This window comes from Carettochelys insculpta, chromosome 1, assembly GCF_033958435.1.
Source record: "Carettochelys insculpta isolate YL-2023 chromosome 1, ASM3395843v1, whole genome shotgun sequence".
NCBI lineage: Eukaryota > Metazoa > Chordata > Testudines > Carettochelyidae > Carettochelys > Carettochelys insculpta.
In genome coordinates this window covers 153,809,152-153,831,977 of record NC_134137.1, presented here as the reverse complement: position 1 = coordinate 153,831,977, position 22,826 = coordinate 153,809,152, and the positions used below count along the sequence as shown (strand labels likewise).

The 22,826-nt window shown below is 55.8% G+C and overlaps 8 non-coding genes across 8 annotated transcripts; all 8 read left to right on the top strand.

The window, feature by feature from the left end:
* Nucleotides 1–12,112: 12,112 nt before the first annotated feature.
* On the top strand, nucleotides 12,113–12,184 carry TRNAD-GUC (transfer RNA aspartic acid (anticodon GUC)). Its single transcript has one exon. It is a non-coding gene; the product is annotated as a tRNA-Asp (tRNA).
* Nucleotides 12,185–13,524: 1,340 nt separating this feature from the next.
* Nucleotides 13,525–13,596, top strand: TRNAD-GUC (transfer RNA aspartic acid (anticodon GUC)). Its single transcript has one exon. It is a non-coding gene; the product is annotated as a tRNA-Asp (tRNA).
* Nucleotides 13,597–14,936: 1,340 nt separating this feature from the next.
* TRNAD-GUC (transfer RNA aspartic acid (anticodon GUC)) lies at nucleotides 14,937–15,008 on the top strand. The gene has a single exon. It is a non-coding gene; the product is annotated as a tRNA-Asp (tRNA).
* A 1,341-nt stretch (nucleotides 15,009–16,349) lies between these two features.
* Nucleotides 16,350–16,421, top strand: TRNAD-GUC (transfer RNA aspartic acid (anticodon GUC)). Its single transcript has one exon. It is a non-coding gene; the product is annotated as a tRNA-Asp (tRNA).
* Nucleotides 16,422–17,762: 1,341 nt separating this feature from the next.
* Nucleotides 17,763–17,834, top strand: TRNAD-GUC (transfer RNA aspartic acid (anticodon GUC)). Its single transcript has one exon. It is a non-coding gene; the product is annotated as a tRNA-Asp (tRNA).
* A 1,341-nt stretch (nucleotides 17,835–19,175) lies between these two features.
* On the top strand, nucleotides 19,176–19,247 carry TRNAD-GUC (transfer RNA aspartic acid (anticodon GUC)). The gene has a single exon. It is a non-coding gene; the product is annotated as a tRNA-Asp (tRNA).
* A 1,341-nt stretch (nucleotides 19,248–20,588) lies between these two features.
* Nucleotides 20,589–20,660, top strand: TRNAD-GUC (transfer RNA aspartic acid (anticodon GUC)). The gene has a single exon. It is a non-coding gene; the product is annotated as a tRNA-Asp (tRNA).
* A 1,341-nt stretch (nucleotides 20,661–22,001) lies between these two features.
* On the top strand, nucleotides 22,002–22,073 carry TRNAD-GUC (transfer RNA aspartic acid (anticodon GUC)). Its single transcript has one exon. It is a non-coding gene; the product is annotated as a tRNA-Asp (tRNA).
* Nucleotides 22,074–22,826: the final 753 nt, after the last annotated feature.

Genomic DNA, 22,826 nt, shown 5'->3' with positions numbered 1-22,826 from the left:
GAACTGGTGAAAAGGATCCCTTGGGAAAGGAAGATGAAAGGGAAAAGAGTTGAAGAGAACTGGCAGTATTTTACAGAAGTCTTACTGAAGGCACAGGAACAAACCATCCCCCTTCATAGTAAGAAATGCAAACATGGTAGGCAACCAGCTTGGCTTAACAGGGAAATCCTTAGTCAGCTTAAACTCAAAAAGGATGCATACAAGAAATGGAAACATGGACAGCTGATGAAGGAGAAGTATAAACATACGGCTAGAGAATGCCGGGGAGTAATCAGAAAAGCGAAAGCACAACTGGAACTGCATCTGGCAAGGGCTGTGAAGGGTAACAAGAAGGGTTTCTATGGGCATGTTAACAATAAGTGGGTTATCAGAGAAGGTGAGGAAGAGGAAGGCAGTTGCCAGAAAGTTCAGCACAACCTGCAGCATGTCTGTGTGGAGCCATCCCAAGCTCAAGGGCAGCTCTGGCAGCATGGCACCCAAGGACCAGCTGTGTTGCCCCCAAATGCAGGGCAAGGAGAGCGGGCGCAGCAAGAGCTCTGCTGTTCCTCTCTGGGGTAGGAAAGTCTCCACAGGGGTGGGAAAGAGCTGTCTGCAGGGGTCCCTTTAAGTACGCATCTCCCCAGTGCTCCAGCATTGGCTCTTGGAAGAAACTGGTGACCTGACATGTGCACAAGGATCTTCTCTGTGTGCATTCCTTGTGCACTGGCTATCCTAAGCTGTAGAGGGAGAGTACCAGCAGCAGAGGCTGTTACAGTGCTCAAGGACATAACAGTGCCACTGAGCAGTTTCTTGTCATAAGGCAGCCTCAGGAGAGAGTGCCACTGCTGAAAAATCCAAGCACAGTCCAACTCTTTGGGTCACGTGTTGGATTAAGAATTTTCCTCACCAATTAAACAAATGAAATGAAAGGGCTTTCCCTGTCTTTGACTTTTGATTTGTGTGCTGTGGCTTACTATTGAACTGTGAAGCAAAGCTATGCTAATTTCAGAGGCTGTAATTTCCCTTATTGAACTGGAGTAATTCAACCAAGAATCACCAGCAAGATACAGAAGAAGCTCGGGCTGGACTCAGCCTTAAAACTGTGCCATGGAACTCAGGTCAATCATCAAACACGCACGCCACCTTGCACCTCTTTCTTCCCTCATCCCTCCTTATCCCACCTTTTCCTCCTCAGTCCTCACTCCCCACATCTCTGCATTCTGACCCTTGGCATCTCCCCTCTCTCATGCACTCTCCCTTGGTCCTCTTTCTTCCTGAACGTTTTTGTTCTTCTTTTCTGAAACTAGTCATGACTACTTGGCACATTACAGTACACAGGACATATATAGCCTCATGTTTTTCTCTTTCCCTTTTTAATATTATTCTCTTAAGCAAGCTGACCTAAATTTGCCCCCATCGCATAAGGATCTTATATTTCTCTTTATTTATTACTGTGGTCCAGATACTCAGCCGGTGTAATTAGAATAGTTCCAGTTACATCAATGGAACTAAACAGATTTGTAGCAGAGAGACTGCTCCATCACTGTAATGCATTATTTATTAATCATCTAGAGGGTCTGGGCTCCATACAAGCCCCAGTATTAGACCAATCATAGCTCCAAACATTTACATTATAAACATAAGCTGCAACCAAAGTTCTGGATCAGGACATCAGCAGAAAATTCTAGAGCTAGCTCCGGCTCAGGTTCTGAATTGTGCATTATAAGATCATTTCTAAATTTGGCCTCCATCCATCCTCCATTAATGCTGAATCAGACACTAACTGTTGCCAACTCCTGCAATTTCTGTTGCAAATGAGATTTGAGGCTGAGGCTGGTCCACATTTCCAGCCCTTCTGCCAAGTTCAGAGGGGGAAGAACCCCCTGTGATTGGCTGCCTGCTCCACTTACCCACCTCCTGGGGAAAAGCAATCAAAGAGGGCTGTGGTGGGAAGAGTGTGCTAGGCCTGGGGCGAGGCGGAGCATGTAAAATAGTGTTGCCAGTCCTACAGTATTATCTTGGCATCTCCAGGAATTAGAGATTATTAATCTTTAATTAAAGGTTGTCACTTGGTGACAGCTCAAGGAATATGTCCAACCAAAACCGGCAACCCTAGCTGGCAAAGAGCAGATAGAGATACGCTCCCAGCACCAAAGTAGGGCTCACTGCACCTTGTTCCTAGATGTAGAATCTAGGAGCCAGAGGTAAAGGAGGGGCAGGGGAGGGCGCTGAGTGATGGGGACTGACAATAAGTGGCAGATGGGGACTGGAGATGAACTGAAGGGGAATGCGAGGAGGTGACTGACCAGGGGAGGGAGCTGCAGCTGAACTGACAGAGACTGACGGGTGGTTAAAAATTAATCCTCTGCTGTGTAAAACTCTTAACACTTTCCTTTTATGTGGGTCTCAGGGGAGCCCTTGTTCCTGTCTGCATCCCTGCCAAGGGCCTGAAAGGGTTTGAACTTAAGAAAAGTCTGTGTCGAAGCAATGACGGCAGGGCTGGCCAGACTGAGCTGGAGCAGGGGACAGAATTTACCAGAGTCACAGTGACTCAGTACAAAAATCAGCAGCAAAGCCCATCATTTTGTGCCCCCCCAAACCTCTGGCTTGCTAACAGACCCCCCACCATGAGTGCTTCCCGTTCCCCCCACTGCCTCCTGCCCCCACCAGCTGTTTCACAGGACAGCAAGGGTCCTGTGGGAGAGCAGCTGGAACGCCTCTCTCTCTCTTCCCACTCTCCTCCCCTGCAGTGCCAGAGGCTGCCAACTAGGGCAAACTCCTGAGAACTAACTTTGGCTGGGAACAACTTACCTACCCACTTGAGAGTCGAGGCAAACGCGCCAATTGGCCCCAGCTTCCTCCAATGAGCAAACTCCTGAGACCTAAATTAGCCCAGCAACAACTTACCCACCCAGGACAGCACCTTGACAGTACTGGATTTTTAAATTGAATATTGACAGAGAGGTAGCCATGTTAGCCTGTGTACTATCAAAACAAAACAGCAGAAATGTAGCACTTTCAAGATTAACAAAATAATTTATTAGGTGATGAGCTTCCAGGGAACAGACCCACTTCTTCAGATCATAGCAATTTTTGGACCTCTGTGCCTTATATATTGAGTCTGTTCTGGTATGACTATGGTCTGAAGAAGTGGGTCTGTCCCAGGAAAGCTCATCACCTAATAAATTATTTTGTTAGTCTTTAAAGTGCTACTTGGCTGCTTTTTTGTTTTCAGTTGAATATGGAAGCCATAGTATATAGTGGCATCAAATCTTGTGCCAAGTGGGCCAAGTGAGGTGTCTAATGAAAGCTGGTGATGCTCTGAATCTGTTTATGTTACTTGTATGTCAGTGCCGTGCTTGTACATGACGTTATAGATATTGGCTCTATCGTTGTGTTAGAAATGTTTCGGTGATGAGTTTCACAACAGGTGTGATCGCCTCCCCCAGCCAGGGTGATGGACTAAATAAAGCCTCAGACATCAGAAACACGTTTTAGGAATTTGTAACTTGCCTTCTGGAATGCAGCTAATGGCAAAGTGCCACAGCAGCCCACCTGAGCAATGGGATTATGATCAGATGCCCAGGCATTCATTCCATAAACAATGCAAATGCACTGGGATGTGCTGATGAAATCAGCAACAAATGGTAGTTTGCCACACTGGCTCACCTGGGTCAGACAACCCTGACTCTCAAGGGCCTATAGGAAGAAGAAGAAAGGACTTTTTTCCTCCTCATGACAACTATAAGATGACCCTGGCAGCGACCATCTGGAGTTGAGAGTTTGAGTGTTCCAGTCTTCAGCTCTCCAGTCTCCATGCATTAAGCCAGTGTAACTAAGATTCCACCCCTTGCACCCATGGGGTTGGTTTTGAGAGACATTCAAGAAATCAGCATATAACACCATTGGCCAGCATTAATAGCTGTGATCGATGTGTGTAATGCATCACTTCAACAAATTTTCTCTCCTACCCTGTTCTTTCTTTGTTAATAAACCTTTAGATTTTAGCTTCCAAAGGATTGTCTCAGTGTAATGTTTTGGGTAAGATCCAAATATATATTGACCTAGGACTGTGACTGGACCCTTTGTGGGCCAGAAGAATCTCTGTGGAGTTGAAGATATAGGTTTAATAACCTCTCACCTGAGAATAGAGGGCTGTTCGTCTGAGCTTGTCTAGCAACTGGAGAACCTGTGGGTTTGCTTGTGTGGCTTCTGGCCGGCCAGTGGGGCTGGCAGAGGCACTTCTGTGACCAGTTTGATTTGCCTTAGTGAGAAGGAAACTTCTAAGATGCTTGTACACTAATGCCAGAAGCCTTGGGAACAAACAGGAAGAATTAGAGGCCCTGGCACAGTCAAACAAGTATGAGGTGGTTGGAATAACGGAGACTTAGTGGGACAATTTGCATAACTGGAGCACGGTCATGGAAGGTTATAAATTGTTTGGGAAGAACAGACAGAGGAGAAAAGGAGGAGGAGGAGTTGCGCTCTGTGTGAGGGAGCAGTATGATTGCTCAGAGCTCCAGTATGAGGAAGGAGAAAATCCAATTGAGTGACTTTGGGTTAAGCTTAGAGGTGGAAGTAACAGAGGTGATGTTGTAGTTGGTGTCTGTTGTAGACCACCAGATCAGGGAGATGAGATAGATGAGGCCTCTTCAGGCAGCCAAGTGAAGCTTCCAAATCACAGGCCCATGTTCTCATGGGAGACTTCAATCATCTGGACATTTGCTAGGAGACCAATACAGCAGCACACAGACAATCCAGGAAGCTTTTGGAGAATGTTAGGGATAACTTCTGGGTACAAGTGCTGAAGGAACCGACCAGGGGTCGTGCACAATTTGACCCGCTGCTCACAAACAGGGAAGAACTAATAGAAGAAATAGAAGTGGGAGGGAACCTGGGCTGTAGCGACCATGAGATTGTAAATTTCATGATCTGGACAAAAGTAAGAAAGGTGACTAGTAACATACAGACCCTTGATTTCAGAAGAGCAGACTTTGACTCCCTGAGAGAATGGATGAGCAGGATCCCTTGGGAAATGAAGATGAAGGAGAAAAGAGTTCAAGAGAACTGGCAGTATTTTAAAGGTGTCTTACTGAAGGCACAGGAACAAACCATCCCCCTGCATAGTAAGAAATGCAAACTTGGTAGGCAACCAGCTTGGCTTAACAGGGAAATCCTTAGTCAGCTTAAATTAAAAAAGGATGCAAGAAATGGAAACGTGGACAGTTGACTGAGGAGGAGTATAAACATATGGCTAGAGCATGCCGGGCAGTAATCAGGAAAACGAAAGCACAATTGGAACTGCAGCTGGCAAGGGATGCGAAGAGTAACAAGAAGGGTTTCTACAGGCAAGTGAACAGCAAACAGGTTATCAGAGAAGGTGTGGGGCCATTAGTGGATGAGGGAGGTAACCTAGTGACAGATGATGAAGGAAAAGCTGAAGTAGTCAATGCTTTTTTTACCTCAGTCTTCACAGACAAAGTCAACTTCCACATGACGGTCCTAGACGTTGCAGTATGGGAAGGTGGAGGGCAGCCATCTGTGGGGAAGGAACAAGTTCTGAGCTGTCTAGAAAAACTATATGTGCACAAGTCCATGGGTATGGATTTAATGCACCCCAGGGTACTGAGGGAATTGGCAGAGGTCATTGCTGAACCTTTGGCCATTATCCTTGAAGACTCTTGGAGATCAGAGGAGATACCAGATAACTGGAAGAAGGCAAACATAGTGCCCATCTTTAAAAAAGGAAAGAAGGACAATCCAGAGAACTATAGACCCGTCAGCCTTACCTCAATCCCTGGGAAAATAATGGAGGGAATCCTCAAGGAATCCATTTTGGAGCACTTGGAAGAGGGGAAAGTGATCAAAAGTAGCCAACATGGATTCACCAGGGGCAAGTCCTGCCTGACCGATCTGATTAGCTTCTATGACGAGGTAACAAGCTCTGTGGACATGGGGAAGTCAGTGGATGTGATATACCTTGACTTCAGCAAGGATTTTGATATGGTTTCCCACAACATTCTTGTCCGTAAGTTAAGGAACCATGGATTGGATCCTTGGACTATAAGATGGATAGAAAGCTGGCTTGATGGTTGGGCCCAACAGGTAGTGGTCAATGGCTCAATATCTGGATGGCGGTCTGTTTCAAGCGGAGTGCCTCAAGGCTCGGTTCTGGGGCTGGTGTTATTCAGCATCTTTATTAATGACCTGGATGAGGGACTGGATTGCACCCTCAGCAAGTTTGTGGATGACACAAAACTAGGGGGAGAGGTAGATCCGTTAGAGGGTAGAGTGAGAATCCAGAGGGACCTGGATAAATTGGAGGACTGGGCCAAAAGAAATCTGATGCGGTTCAATAAGGAGAAGTGTAGAGTCCTGCACCTGGGGCGGAAGAATCCCAAGCATTGTTACAGGCTGGGGAGCGACTGTCTTAGCAGCAGTACAATGGAAAGGGACCTAGGGGTTATGGTGGATGAAAGGCTGGATATGAGTAAACAGTGTGCCCTTGTAACCAAGAAGGCTAATGGCATACTAGGGTGCATTAGGAGGAGCACTTCGAGCAGATCTAGAGAAGTAGTTATTCCTCTTTATTTGGCACTGGTGAGGCCACATCTGGAATATTGTGTCCAGTTTTGGGCCCCCCAGTATAAAAAGGATGTGTATTTGCTGGAGCAGGTTCAGCGAAGGGCAACAAAAATGGTTAAGGGTCTGGAGCACAAGACCTATAGGACAGGCTGAGGGATTTGAGCTTGTTTAGTTTACAGAAGAGAAGACTTAGGGGTGATTTAATAGCAGCCCTCAACTTCCTGAAGGGGAGCTCTAAAAAGGAGGGTGAGAAACTGTTCTCAGTGGTGTCAGATGGCAGAACAAGGAGGAATGGTCTGAAGTTGAAGAGGGAGAGGTGTAGGTTAGCTATTAGGAAAAACTACTTCACCAGGCGGGTGGTGAAGCATTGGAATGTGTTGCCTAGAGAGGTGGTGGATTCTCCATCCCATGAGGTTTTTAATTCCCGGCTGGACAAGTTCCTGGCTGGGATGACTTAGTGGGGGTTGATCCTGCTTGAAACCACAGCCTGGGCTGTAAGTGGCCCAGATTTAAGAAAATATATGCAGAAACCCCATCATATTACAGGCACCCCCAGCTGAGAAGCCATGGATACGGCAGAGAAGCCCCCCACCCCAATGCTACCAGAGCCAGAGTAGCTGGGAACCCAGCCGGAGCCACCCTCGGACCCTGAGTCCAGCCAGGGGACACTTACCATCACCCTGGACTTGGGGCCCTCCAGCAAGGCAACCTCCAGGGACTCTCTGGACCTCTTTGGGGGACCATTTAGTGAGTACACCATGGGTCACACACCCGGGGTCGGGCAGCACAGATGGGGCATGTTGCAAGACTCTCCAGGCAGGCTTGGACAGGAACCCATGCTTCAGGCCTAGCACATGCACGCAAGTGCATGGCTGTACATCCCACACCAACCCAGCAGGCAGCCCCTGGACATGGGCACCAGCCCATTGCCAGCGTCACGGGGGGGGGGGGCGGCACATAAGCCCCAGGACCTGGGGGGGGGGCACCACTCCAGGACCATGGGGGTGCCATCCTCCCCTACCATTGGCTGGGAGCAGGCCAGCCACACAGTCAATGACCCAACTCCAGACAGACCACCGAAGTGTGTGGCTTCCAGGTCATGGGCAAGTCACTCCCGTGGACAGTGCCATGGGCTACATTCATGTGGCGGGGCCTGGGGAGGGTCAGGCTGTGCTCAGCTCATCTGCCACCATGCAGTGGCCCCTCCATGGCTGGACCTCTCTTGGCCACTAGCTGACTGGCCAGGTGGTGGGGAGGGGCACAGTAGTCAGCCCAGTCCCTGAGACACTATAGGGTCCTTGTGTGGCAGAACCTGCCATGCAGAGGGCAGAGGCCATGTGCTTCTGGGACAGCCCCATCCTATGGCTCCCATCAGCAAAATGACCTACTGGAGCGGGAGGACTGGGAGTGGCAATGGGAGTGGGGCATGGGCCTGAGACCCTCACTCCCTAACCTCTGCACTGCATCCACAGCCAGGAGTGACTCTCACTCAGCAGGTGGAACAGAAGGTTTACGAGACAAGAGAGGCACAGCATGGTACAGGCTTGTCAGTCCAGCAATCAGAAGGAGTCAGTCTGATCCATGCTGGGGGGAAAGAAGGCCCCAAGAGAGGACCCCCAGGCCTGGAATCTTGCCTCCTTTGTCCCTTTCCAACCTCCAGACTAACTCCCCCTAACTGCCAGGGCTTCTAATTCCAGAACGAGCCAGGCTCCACCCCTCTCTTTGTCTATAGCTGCCTCAGGAAGAAAAGGTGTTACTTGGTCACCCAGGTTACAAATGGCCACACCTAGGTCACAGCCAGCAGGGATTCCATACCCTATGTGAGCTATTCAGATGCACATACACCACCACCACCCTGCCAACTTTGAAACATCTCTCCCTGTCTTCCAGACTGAACTGAGCAGTGTCACTTAGCCTGGGGAACTTCAGAGCCCTCCCTGCATGGTAGGGTATCAACTACGACATTTTTGTTCCCCTTGACATGAATCACCTCCATGTCATAATCCTGCGGGAGCAGGCTCCACCTCAGGAGTTGGCATTGGCCCATTTCATGTGATGCAGCCAGGTCAGAGGTGAGTGATCAGTGTACACTGTGAAGCACTGCACAAACAGATATGGTTGCAGCTTCCCAAAAGCCTACACTATGACCAGACATTCTTTCACTATGGGTGCATAGTTCTGCTCTCAGGGCAGCAGCTTCTTACTCACGTACACAATGGTACTCCCCCTTTTTGTTCACCTGCATTAGCATGGTGCCCAGGCCAGTGTCTGAGGTGTTGGTGAATACCATGAAGGGCTTGTCGAAGTCTGGGTTTGCCACCTCTGGGAACCTGACCAAGGCCTCTTTCAGTGCAAAGAGAGACCCCTCAGTCCAGACCACTTTGTCTGGCTTACCCTTCTCACACATCTCTGTGAAGGGGGCTGCAATGGAGCTGAAGTGGGGCACAAACCTCCAGTAATACCCCACCATCTGAATGAAGTCTGGGACCTGCTTCTTAGTGTGGGGCACTGGCCAGTCTCTGATGGCCTCCACTTTAGCTGGCTCTGGCTTTAAGCAGTTCCTGCCCACTTTCCTTATGGCCCAGGTAGGTCACCTCGGCCATCCTCACCTTTCACTTCCCTGCTTTGACAGTCAGCCCAGCCCCCTGTAATTGGTCCACCACCTGGTTGACCTGGAACACAGCATCCTCCCATGTTTGGCTGAATACACAAATGTCATGGATGTAAGCCAGGGCAAAACCTTCCATCCCCCTAAGCAGCTGGCCCATCAGGTGCTGGAAGGTGGCAGACACCCCCTGGAGGTTGAAAGGCAGGACCAGAAATTCATAGAACCCCACAGGGGTGATAAAAGCCAATTTTATCTGGCATCTGGATCCAGTGGCACTTGCCAGTATCCCTTCGTGAGGTATATGGTGGTGAGGTAGCAGGCTCCCCCGAGCTTGTCCAGGAGGTCGTCAGGCCGAGACATAGGGTGGGCATCTGACAAAGTGATGGCAATGAGCTTACTGTAGTCCACACAAAACCATACTGATCCATCCTTTTTGGGGACCAGCACCACAGAAGAGGCCCAGGGGCTGGAGGATGCCTGCATCACCCCCAGCTCTGGCATGTCCTGGATTTTCTGTTCCAGGTCCTGGGCTGTTTTCCTCATGGCTCTGAACAGTGTACGCTTTATAGGAGGAAGGGTGTCTGTCTCTATTTGGTGGACAGCAAGGTTAGTGAGCGTGGGCCAGTTTGAGAACAGTTGCTGGTGTGAATTCAGCACCTTTCTGATCTCCATCTTCTGGGCAGGGGTCAGCAGGTCAGAGAGAGAGGAACAGATTCCAGAAAGGAGCCAGCTCCAGTCCCAATGAACAGATCCACCAGTAGATCATCCCTTTGCCCCTCCCAGTGCCTACATACAGTCAGCACCAAATTCTTCCTGTCCCAGTATGGTTTCATCATGTTGACATGGTACACCCAGTGGCTGAGAGCCTGATTAGACAGAGTTCACCTCATTCAGCTGTTTTATGACCTTGAAGGACCCATGCTGGGCAGCTTGCAGCTTGTTCTGCCACATGGCTACGAGAACCATCACTTGGTCCCCAGTTAGCGTAGACTCGGGCCCAGACATTGCAGTCATACCAGACTTTTTGCTTCCCTTGGGCCCTGGACAAGTTCTCCCTAACCAGGCTCCTGGGCTCAGCGAGCTTTTCCCAGAAGGCAATACATACTCCACCACCAATTCCCTTTTGCGAGAGGCCTTCACCTCCCACTCATCTCTGAGCAAGTCCACTCTCCTCCTGTACAACAACTCAAAAAGGGAAAACCCTGTGGATTTCTGGCAAACTTCCCTGTATGTGAAAAGCATGGGAGGTAAGTACTTTCTCCATATTTGAAGATGCTGGTTCATAAAGGTTCTCAGCATCTGCTTTAGGGTCCCATTGAACCGCTACACCAGTCCCTAGGTCTGAGGGTGATAGGCTGTGGCCCAGGTGTGCCAGAACCCTCACTTCTGCCGAAAGCTTTGCAGCAGGGCTGACATGAAGTCAGACCCCGGTCAGTAACGACCTCCTTGGGAAACCCTACCCTGCTGAAAATGTACAGTGCATTTGCCATGGTGTCAGCTTTGATAGAAGACAAGGCCACTGTTTCAGGGTGGTGAGTGGCAAATCTTGAAAAGATTGCACAATATGCTGGCAAATAGTCATCAACAGCCTATGCCCCAAGATGCAGGAGTGGAAGAGATTATTACTAAAACCCTGCCCTCCTTCATCAGCACCTTCTATGGCCCCACATCCTCATTGCTTTACCAAATGATCAGCACTCAAGTCTGGCAGAGGTGTCGGACTGCTCTCTTCTTGAGGTAATGACAAAAGCTTTATGTCAGAAAACACAATGTTCTCTCACAACCATTCATCACAAGAGCTAATATAATCTTCAGACACAAGGAAGTTAGTTAAGGGCCCTGTATCACACCAAGTAATGGAGGAAGAAATCACTGCCCTAAAGAAATTCAAAGTTCTTCTGCAGCCTAAACTGTTCTTCTTCTACAACAGTCACAAAATTGACACAGTCCAGAGAGCAAAGTAGTCTGCAAGTTTCTGTGACCCAGTTAGAAAATTAGACCAATTACAATTTATCAAAAAGTGATTTTTCTGCTCTTAGTTTATGCATTTTCATCCACCCATACAGAAATTGCTTACCCACACAAGGATTTGGTAACTAATTAACAAACAAACTAACTAACAAAAACCCTAAAAAAAATATTTTATGTGGCACTATTTCCGAACTGAAAGAAATGTGGATTCCTTAGTAAATAAGAATACCACTAGAGAAGACAAACAATAAAACATGCTCATTCCACAATGAAAACACATTAGACACACAGCTGAATAGATTATAATTCATATTTTTAAAAAACAAATGCTTAATATTTTCGGGAATAGGACCTACAAATATGACTAAAAATTTCAAACTCTCTTTATCTGAAATTTTCCATGTACTTCATTTCATTTAAAAAAGCAGAAAAAGGAGACCTACAAAGGAGCACTAACAAGAGACTCAGCCGCTCCGCAGCGTCTCGTAGACAACTGGCTTGGCCCAGCTTGCCCAAGATTCGGGGCCAAGACACAAGAGTGCTTGCAAGAACCACTTGCGTGTTGCTCTCCAAATCCAGCCACGTCACAGGTGGCTCCGCCTCAGGGCATGCCCGTGCAAAGGCGGCCGGCAGCTGGCGCCTGCTTTGCGCTTGGGAAGGGCAGGCCTGGGAGGTAGATGCATGGGAAGAAGAGCAAGGGGGCCTCTCTGCGGGCGCTGACGTCCACGAGCAGCGCCTTCCCTGGTGGGAAAGCCCAGTCTTTGGAACGTGCGGCGTGCAAAAGGACGGCTGCGCGGGCCGGAGAAACTGCAGCCCTCACAGGGCCCTCGCAGATGGCCAAGGCTTTGCAAGGGCGTGACTTTGAGGAGCGTGGCGAAGGAGGAGGGGCCAGGGGAGAAAGCCAGAGTGTGCCAGGGCATCCCCCGCAGGCCTCCCCGGGCAGGCGTGAGCACGGCCGCCCTGCTCCTTTCCTCGTTAGTATAGTGGCGAGTATCCCCGCCTGTCACGCGGGAGACCGGGGTTCGATTCCCCGACGGGGAGCTTTGCCCGCCCCTTTTGCGCGGGCAGAAAGGACTCTCCCCTTGCCCGGCCCTCAGCCTCGGCACACCCGCGCAACCCGCCGCCCCTGACTAAGCGGTGTCCCCGAGTCTCGGCCGCAAGGCGACGCTGTCGCCTCCGGAGCGACCTCGACCCTGCCCCCTCGCCCTCCGGAAAGCCTCGGGCGGCATCTTTGGCCGCCGGCTCCAGCTTCCACACCCGCCACTCGGGGGACGCTGTGCCCTTGCACAGGGGAGGAAGGCGACACTTAAGAGGAACTTCCCTGAAGCCATCCCATTCCGTACGCCGACGGCAAACTTCTGGACGCCGCCTTGCGGCCCAGGTGGACTAGGCTGCTTTCTTCCAAGGCTCTGGAACGCATCCTTTCTTAGCATGGGTCATCCATCCTGCCACGCTCACTTCATGGCGAAGATGCTCCTCAAGTGAGGAGCTGGCCTGAAGACAAACGGAGGCGCCCTCGGCAGCCTCTTGATACCCTTGCCTCTGGGCAGGGAATTCCATTCTTCTCCCTGTGTGGAAGCATGGCCCAGAGGGAGCCTGTCCCATGGCCGCCGCACCTCTCCAAGTCCCCTCTGAGGCGATTGCTTCTCTGCTGCCTTACAGGCTCACACGCAACTTCCTCACGTGTGCACTGGAGCCCCGCAAGCTTCTTGCTCTGTCGAGCACTGCTTCCTTTCCCGAGGAACCCTTGCACCAGAGGTTGCCACACCTCCTCCTCAGCTCTGCCACAAACTAAAACGGCCAGTGCAAGTACAGAGCCGATCCGGAGAACGCCAAGCAGAAAAAGGAGACCTGCGAAGGAGCACTAGCAAGAGACTCAGCCGCTCCGCAGCTTCTCGTAGACAACTGGCTTGGCCCAGCTTGCCCAAGATTCGGGGCCAAGACACAAGAGTGCTTGCAAGAACCACTTGCGTGTTGCTCTCCAAATCCAGCCACGTCACAGGTGGCTCCGCCTCAGGGCATGCCCGTGCAAAGGCGGCCGGCAGCTGGCGCCTGCTTTGCGCTTGGGAAGGGCAGGCCTGGGAGGTAGATGCATGGGAAGAAGAGCAAGGGGGCCTCTCTGCGGGCGCTGACGTCCACGAGCAGCGCCTTCCCTGGTGGGAAAGCCCAGTCTTTGGAACGTGCGGCGTGCAAAAGGACGGCTGCGCGGGCCGGAGAAACTGCAGCCCTCACAGGGCCCTCGCAGATGGCCAAGGCTTTGCAAGGGCGTGACTTTGAGGAGCGTGGCGAAGGAGGAGGGGCCAGGGGAGAAAGCCAGAGTGTGCCAGGGCATCCCCCGCAGGCCTCCCCGGGCAGGCGTGAGCACGGCCGCCCTGCTCCTTTCCTCGTTAGTATAGTGGCGAGTATCCCCGCCTGTCACGCGGGAGACCGGGGTTCGATTCCCCGACGGGGAGCTTTGCCCGCCCCTTTTGCGCGGGCAGAAAGGACTCTCCCCTTGCCCGGCCCTCAGCCTCGGCACACCCGCGCAACCCGCCGCCCCTGACTAAGCGGTGTCCCCGAGTCTCGGCCGCAAGGCGACGCTGTCGCCTCCGGAGCGACCTCGACCCTGCCCCCTCGCCCTCCGGAAAGCCTCGGGCGGCATCTTTGGCCGCCGGCTCCAGCTTCCACACCCGCCACTCGGGGGACGCTGTGCCCTTGCACAGGGGAGGAAGGCGACACTTAAGAGCAACTTCCCTGAAGCCATCCCATTCCGTACGCCGACGGCAAACTTCTGGACGCCGCCTTGCGGCCCAGGTGGACTAGGCTGCTTTCTTCCAAGGCTCTGGAACGCATCCTTTCTTAGCATGGGTCATCCATCCTGCCACGCTCACTTCATGGCGAAGATGCTCCTCAAGTGAGGAGCTGGCCTGAAGACAAACGGAGGCGCCCTCGGCAGCCTCTTGATACCCTTGCCTCTGGGCAGGGAATTCCATTCTTCTCCCTGTGTGGAAGCATGGCCCAGAGGGAGCCTGTCCCATGGCCGCCGCACCTCTCCAAGTCCCCTCTGAGGCGATTGCTTCTCTGCTGCCTTACAGGCTCACACGCAACTTCCTCACGTGTGCACTGGAGCCCCGCAAGCTTCTTGCTCTGTCGAGCACTGCTTCCTTTCCCGAGGAACCCTTGCACCAGAGGTTGCCACACCTCCTCCTCAGCTCTGCCACAAACTAAAACGGCCAGTGCAAGTACAGAGCCGATCCGGAGAACGCCAAGCAGAAAAAGGAGACCTGCGAAGGAGCACTAGCAAGAGACTCAGCCGCTCCGCAGCTTCTCGTAGACAACTGGCTTGGCCCAGCTTGCCCAAGATTCGGGGCCAAGACACAAGAGTGCTTGCAAGAACCACTTGCGTGTTGCTCTCCAAATCCAGCCACGTCACAGGTGGCTCCGCCTCAGGGCATGCCCGTGCAAAGGCGGCCGGCAGCTGGCGCCTGCTTTGCGCTTGGGAAGGGCAGGCCTGGGAGGTAGATGCATGGGAAGAAGAGCAAGGGGGCCTCTCTGCGGGCGCTGACGTCCACGAGCAGCGCCTTCCCTGGTGGGAAAGCCCAGTCTTTGGAACGTGCGGCGTGCAAAAGGACGGCTGCGCGGGCCGGAGAAACTGCAGCCCTCACAGGGCCCTCGCAGATGGCCAAGGCTTTGCAAGGGCGTGACTTTGAGGAGCGTGGCGAAGGAGGAGGGGCCAGGGGAGAAAGCCAGAGTGTGCCAGGGCATCCCCCGCAAGCCTCCCCGGGCAGGCGTGAGCACGGCCGCCCTGCTCCTTTCCTCGTTAGTATAGTGGCGAGTATCCCCGCCTGTCACGCGGGAGACCGGGGTTCGATTCCCCGACGGGGAGCTTTGCCCGCCCCCTTTTGCGCGGGCAGAAAGGACTCTCCCCTTGCCCGGCCCTCAGCCTCGGCACACCCGCGCAACCCGCCGCCCCTGACTAAGCGGTGTCCCCGAGTCTCGGCCGCAAGGCGACGCTGTCGCCTCCGGAGCGACCTCGACCCTGCCCCCTCGCCCTCCGGAAAGCCTCGGGCGGCATCTTTGGCCGCCGGCTCCAGCTTCCACACCCGCCACTCGGGGGACGCTGTGCCCTTGCACAGGGGAGGAAGGCGACACTTAAGAGGAACTTCCCTGAAGCCATCCCATTCCGTACGCCGACGGCAAACTTCTGGACGCCGCCTTGCGGCCCAGGTGGACTAGGCTGCTTTCTTCCAAGGCTCTGGAACGCATCCTTTCTTAGCATGGGTCACCCATCCTGCCACGCTCACTTCATGGCGAAGATGCTCCTCAAGTGAGGAGCTGGCCTGAAGACAAACGGAGGCGCCCTCGGCAGCCTCTTGATACCCTTGCCTCTGGGCAGGGAATTCCATTCTTCTCCCTGTGTGGAAGCATGGCCCAGAGGGAGCCTGTCCCATGGCCGCCGCACCTCTCCAAGTCCCCTCTGAGGCGATTGCTTCTCTGCTGCCTTACAGGCTCACACGCAACTTCCTCACGTGTGCACTGGAGCCCCGCAAGCTTCTTGCTCTGTCGAGCACTGCTTCCTTTCCCGAGGAACCCTTGCACCAGAGGTTGCCACACCTCCTCCTCAGCTCTGCCACAAACTAAAACGGCCAGTGCAAGTACAGAGCCGATCCGGAGAACGCCAAGCAGAAAAAGGAGACCTGCGAAGGAGCACTAGCAAGAGACTCAGCCGCTCCGCAGCTTCTCGTAGACAACTGGCTTGGCCCAGCTTGCCCAAGATTCGGGGCCAAGACACAAGAGTGCTTGCAAGAACCACTTGCGTGTTGCTCTCCAAATCCAGCCACGTCACAGGTGGCTCCGCCTCAGGGCATGCCCGTGCAAAGGCGGCCGGCAGCTGGCGCCTGCTTTGCGCTTGGGAAGGGCAGGCCTGGGAGGTAGATGCATGGGAAGAAGAGCAAGGGGGCCTCTCTGCGGGCGCTGACGTCCACGAGCAGCGCCTTCCCTGGTGGGAAAGCCCAGTCTTTGGAACGTGCGGCGTGCAAAAGGACGGCTGCGCGGGCCGGAGAAACTGCAGCCCTCACAGGGCCCTCGCAGATGGCCAAGGCTTTGCAAGGGCGTGACTTTGAGGAGCGTGGCGAAGGAGGAGGGGCCAGGGGAGAAAGCCAGAGTGTGCCAGGGCATCCCCCGCAGGCCTCCCCGGGCAGGCGTGAGCACGGCCGCCCTGCTCCTTTCCTCGTTAGTATAGTGGCGAGTATCCCCGCCTGTCACGCGGGAGACCGGGGTTCGATTCCCCGACGGGGAGCTTTGCCCGCCCCCTTTTGCGCGGGCAGAAAGGACTCTCCCCTTGCCCGGCCCTCAGCCTCGGCACACCCGCGCAACCCGCCGCCCCTGACTAAGCGGTGTCCCCGAGTCTCGGCCGCAAGGCGACGCTGTCGCCTCCGGAGCGACCTCGACCCTGCCCCCTCGCCCTCCGGAAAGCCTCGGGCGGCATCTTTGGCCGCCGGCTCCAGCTTCCACACCCGCCACTCGGGGGACGCTGTGCCCTTGCACAGGGGAGGAAGGCGACACTTAAGAGGAACTTCCCTGAAGCCATCCCATTCCGTACGCCGACGGCAAACTTCTGGACGCCGCCTTGCGGCCCAGGTGGACTAGGCTGCTTTCTTCCAAGGCTCTGGAACGCATCCTTTCTTAGCATGGGTCACCCATCCTGCCACGCTCACTTCATGGCGAAGATGCTCCTCAAGTGAGGAGCTGGCCTGAAGACAAACGGAGGCGCCCTCGGCAGCCTCTTGATACCCTTGCCTCTGGGCAGGGAATTCCATTCTTCTCCCTGTGTGGAAGCATGGCCCAGAGGGAGCCTGTCCCATGGCCGCCGCACCTCTCCAAGTCCCCTCTGAGGCGATTGCTTCTCTGCTGCCTTACAGGCTCACACGCAACTTCCTCACGTGTGCACTGGAGCCCCGCAAGCTTCTTGCTCTGTCGAGCACTGCTTCCTTTCCCGAGGAACCCTTGCACCAGAGGTTGCCACACCTCCTCCTCAGCTCTGCCACAAACTAAAACGGCCAGTGCAAGTACAGAGCCGATCCGGAGAACGCCAAGCAGAAAAAGGAGACCTGCGAAGGAGCACTAGCAAGAGACTCAGCCGCTCCGCAGCTTCTCGTAGACAACTGGCTTGGCCCAGCTTGCCCAAGATTCGGGGCCAAGACACAAGAGTGCTTGCAAGAACCACTTGCGTGTTGCTCTCCAAATCCAGCCACGTCACAGGTGGCTCCGCCTCAGGGCATGCCCGTGCAAAGGCGGCCGGCAGCTGGCGCCTGCTTTGCGCTTGGGAAGGGCAGGCCTGGGAGGTAGATGCATGGGAAGAAGAGCAAGGGGGCCTCTCTGCGGGCGCTGACGTCCACGAGCAGCGCCTTCCCTGGTGGGAAAGCCCAGTCTTTGGAACGTGCGGCGTGCAAAAGGACGGCTGCGCGGGCCGGAGAAACTGCAGCCCTCACAGGGCCCTCGCAGATGGCCAAGGCTTTGCAAGGGCGTGACTTTGAGGAGCGTGGCGAAGGAGGAGGGGCCAGGGGAGAAAGCCAGAGTGTGCCAGGGCATCCCCCGCAGGCCTCCCCGGGCAGGCGTGAGCACGGCCGCCCTGCTCCTTTCCTCGTTAGTATAGTGGCGAGTATCCCCGCCTGTCACGCGGGAGACCGGGGTTCGATTCCCCGACGGGGAGCTTTGCCCGCCCCCTTTTGCGCGGGCAGAAAGGACTCTCCCCTTGCCCGGCCCTCAGCCTCGGCACACCCGCGCAACCCGCCGCCCCTGACTAAGCGGTGTCCCCGAGTCTCGGCCGCAAGGCGACGCTGTCGCCTCCGGAGCGACCTCGACCCTGCCCCCTCGCCCTCCGGAAAGCCTCGGGCGGCATCTTTGGCCGCCGGCTCCAGCTTCCACACCCGCCACTCGGGGGACGCTGTGCCCTTGCACAGGGGAGGAAGGCGACACTTAAGAGGAACTTCCCTGAAGCCATCCCATTCCGTACGCCGACGGCAAACTTCTGGACGCCGCCTTGCGGCCCAGGTGGACTAGGCTGCTTTCTTCCAAGGCTCTGGAACGCATCCTTTCTTAGCATGGGTCACCCATCCTGCCACGCTCACTTCATGGCGAAGATGCTCCTCAAGTGAGGAGCTGGCCTGAAGACAAACGGAGGCGCCCTCGGCAGCCTCTTGATACCCTTGCCTCTGGGCAGGGAATTCCATTCTTCTCCCTGTGTGGAAGCATGGCCCAGAGGGAGCCTGTCCCATGGCCGCCGCACCTCTCCAAGTCCCCTCTGAGGCGATTGCTTCTCTGCTGCCTTACAGGCTCACACGCAACTTCCTCACGTGTGCACTGGAGCCCCGCAAGCTTCTTGCTCTGTCGAGCACTGCTTCCTTTCCCGAGGAACCCTTGCACCAGAGGTTGCCACACCTCCTCCTCAGCTCTGCCACAAACTAAAACGGCCAGTGCAAGTACAGAGCCGATCCGGAGAACGCCAAGCAGAAAAAGGAGACCTGCGAAGGAGCACTAGCAAGAGACTCAGCCGCTCCGCAGCTTCTCGTAGACAACTGGCTTGGCCCAGCTTGCCCAAGATTCGGGGCCAAGACACAAGAGTGCTTGCAAGAACCACTTGCGTGTTGCTCTCCAAATCCAGCCACGTCACAGGTGGCTCCGCCTCAGGGCATGCCCGTGCAAAGGCGGCCGGCAGCTGGCGCCTGCTTTGCGCTTGGGAAGGGCAGGCCTGGGAGGTAGATGCATGGGAAGAAGAGCAAGGGGGCCTCTCTGCGGGCGCTGACGTCCACGAGCAGCGCCTTCCCTGGTGGGAAAGCCCAGTCTTTGGAACGTGCGGCGTGCAAAAGGACGGCTGCGCGGGCCGGAGAAACTGCAGCCCTCACAGGGCCCTCGCAGATGGCCAAGGCTTTGCAAGGGCGTGACTTTGAGGAGCGTGGCGAAGGAGGAGGGGCCAGGGGAGAAAGCCAGAGTGTGCCAGGGCATCCCCCGCAGGCCTCCCCGGGCAGGCGTGAGCACGGCCGCCCTGCTCCTTTCCTCGTTAGTATAGTGGCGAGTATCCCCGCCTGTCACGCGGGAGACCGGGGTTCGATTCCCCGACGGGGAGCTTTGCCCGCCCCCTTTTGCGCGGGCAGAAAGGACTCTCCCCTTGCCCGGCCCTCAGCCTCGGCACACCCGCGCAACCCGCCGCCCCTGACTAAGCGGTGTCCCCGAGTCTCGGCCGCAAGGCGACGCTGTCGCCTCCGGAGCGACCTCGACCCTGCCCCCTCGCCCTCCGGAAAGCCTCGGGCGGCATCTTTGGCCGCCGGCTCCAGCTTCCACACCCGCCACTCGGGGGACGCTGTGCCCTTGCACAGGGGAGGAAGGCGACACTTAAGAGGAACTTCCCTGAAGCCATCCCATTCCGTACGCCGACGGCAAACTTCTGGACGCCGCCTTGCGGCCCAGGTGGACTAGGCTGCTTTCTTCCAAGGCTCTGGAACGCATCCTTTCTTAGCATGGGTCACCCATCCTGCCACGCTCACTTCATGGCGAAGATGCTCCTCAAGTGAGGAGCTGGCCTGAAGACAAACGGAGGCGCCCTCGGCAGCCTCTTGATACCCTTGCCTCTGGGCAGGGAATTCCATTCTTCTCCCTGTGTGGAAGCATGGCCCAGAGGGAGCCTGTCCCATGGCCGCCGCACCTCTCCAAGTCCCCTCTGAGGCGATTGCTTCTCTGCTGCCTTACAGGCTCACACGCAACTTCCTCACGTGTGCACTGGAGCCCCGCAAGCTTCTTGCTCTGTCGAGCACTGCTTCCTTTCCCGAGGAACCCTTGCACCAGAGGTTGCCACACCTCCTCCTCAGCTCTGCCACAAACTAAAACGGCCAGTGCAAGTACAGAGCCGATCCGGAGAACGCCAAGCAGAAAAAGGAGACCTGCGAAGGAGCACTAGCAAGAGACTCAGCCGCTCCGCAGCTTCTCGTAGACAACTGGCTTGGCCCAGCTTGCCCAAGATTCGGGGCCAAGACACAAGAGTGCTTGCAAGAACCACTTGCGTGTTGCTCTCCAAATCCAGCCACGTCACAGGTGGCTCCGCCTCAGGGCATGCCCGTGCAAAGGCGGCCGGCAGCTGGCGCCTGCTTTGCGCTTGGGAAGGGCAGGCCTGGGAGGTAGATGCATGGGAAGAAGAGCAAGGGGGCCTCTCTGCGGGCGCTGACGTCCACGAGCAGCGCCTTCCCTGGTGGGAAAGCCCAGTCTTTGGAACGTGCGGCGTGCAAAAGGACGGCTGCGCGGGCCGGAGAAACTGCAGCCCTCACAGGGCCCTCGCAGATGGCCAAGGCTTTGCAAGGGCGTGACTTTGAGGAGCGTGGCGAAGGAGGAGGGGCCAGGGGAGAAAGCCAGAGTGTGCCAGGGCATCCCCCGCAGGCCTCCCCGGGCAGGCGTGAGCACGGCCGCCCTGCTCCTTTCCTCGTTAGTATAGTGGCGAGTATCCCCGCCTGTCACGCGGGAGACCGGGGTTCGATTCCCCGACGGGGAGCTTTGCCCGCCCCCTTTTGCGCGGGCAGAAAGGACTCTCCCCTTGCCCGGCCCTCAGCCTCGGCACACCCGCGCAACCCGCCGCCCCTGACTAAGCGGTGTCCCCGAGTCTCGGCCGCAAGGCGACGCTGTCGCCTCCGGAGCGACCTCGACCCTGCCCCCTCGCCCTCCGGAAAGCCTCGGGCGGCATCTTTGGCCGCCGGCTCCAGCTTCCACACCCGCCACTCGGGGGACGCTGTGCCCTTGCACAGGGGAGGAAGGCGACACTTAAGAGGAACTTCCCTGAAGCCATCCCATTCCGTACGCCGACGGCAAACTTCTGGACGCCGCCTTGCGGCCCAGGTGGACTAGGCTGCTTTCTTCCAAGGCTCTGGAACGCATCCTTTCTTAGCATGGGTCACCCATCCTGCCACGCTCACTTCATGGCGAAGATGCTCCTCAAGTGAGGAGCTGGCCTGAAGACAAACGGAGGCGCCCTCGGCAGCCTCTTGATACCCTTGCCTCTGGGCAGGGAATTCCATTCTTCTCCCTGTGTGGAAGCATGGCCCAGAGGGAGCCTGTCCCATGGCCGCCGCACCTCTCCAAGTCCCCTCTGAGGCGATTGCTTCTCTGCTGCCTTACAGGCTCACACGCAACTTCCTCACGTGTGCACTGGAGCCCCGCAAGCTTCTTGCTCTGTCGAGCACTGCTTCCTTTCCCGAGGAACCCTTGCACCAGAGGTTGCCACACCTCCTCCTCAGCTCTGCCACAAACTAAAACGGCCAGTGCAAGTACAGAGCCGATCCGGAGAACGCCAAGCAGAAAAAGGAGACCTGCGAAGGAGCACTAGCAAGAGACTCAGCCGCTCCGCAGCTTCTCGTAGACAACTGGCTTGGCCCAGCTTGCCCAAGATTCGGGGCCAAGACACAAGAGTGCTTGCAAGAACCACTTGCGTGTTGCTCTCCAAATCCAGCCACGTCACAGGTGGCTCCGCCTCAGGGCATGCCCGTGCAAAGGCGGCCGGCAGCTGGCGCCTGCTTTGCGCTTGGGAAGGGCAGGCCTGGGAGGTAGATGCATGGGAAGAAGAGCAAGGGGGCCTCTCTGCGGGCGCTGACGTCCACGAGCAGCGCCTTCCCTGGTGGGAAAGCCCAGTCTTTGGAACGTGCGGCGTGCAAAAGGACGGCTGCGCGGGCCGGAGAAACTGCAGCCCTCACAGGGCCCTCGCAGATGGCCAAGGCTTTGCAAGGGCGTGACTTTGAGGAGCGTGGCGAAGGAGGAGGGGCCAGGGGAGAAAGCCAGAGTGTGCCAGGGCATCCCCCGCAGGCCTCCCCGGGCAGGCGTGAGCACGGCCGCCCTGCTCCTTTCCTCGTTAGTATAGTGGCGAGTATCCCCGCCTGTCACGCGGGAGACCGGGGTTCGATTCCCCGACGGGGAGCTTTGCCCGCCCCCTTTTGCGCGGGCAGAAAGGACTCTCCCCTTGCCCGGCCCTCAGCCTCGGCACACCCGCGCAACCCGCCGCCCCTGACTAAGCGGTGTCCCCGAGTCTCGGCCGCAAGGCGACGCTGTCGCCTCCGGAGCGACCTCGACCCTGCCCCCTCGCCCTCCGGAAAGCCTCGGGCGGCATCTTTGGCCGCCGGCTCCAGCTTCCACACCCGCCACTCGGGGGACGCTGTGCCCTTGCACAGGGGAGGAAGGCGACACTTAAGAGGAACTTCCCTGAAGCCATCCCATTCCGTACGCCGACGGCAAACTTCTGGACGCCGCCTTGCGGCCCAGGTGGACTAGGCTGCTTTCTTCCAAGGCTCTGGAACGCATCCTTTCTTAGCATGGGTCACCCATCCTGCCACGCTCACTTCATGGCGAAGATGCTCCTCAAGTGAGGAGCTGGCCTGAAGACAAACGGAGGCGCCCTCGGCAGCCTCTTGATACCCTTGCCTCTGGGCAGGGAATTCCATTCTTCTCCCTGTGTGGAAGCATGGCCCAGAGGGAGCCTGTCCCATGGCCGCCGCACCTCTCCAAGTCCCCTCTGAGGCGATTGCTTCTCTGCTGCCTTACAGGCTCACACGCAACTTCCTCACGTGTGCACTGGAGCCCCGCAAGCTTCTTGCTCTGTCGAGCACTGCTTCCTTTCCCGAGGAACCCTTGCACCAGAGGTTGCCACACCTCCTCCTCAGCTCTGCCACAAACT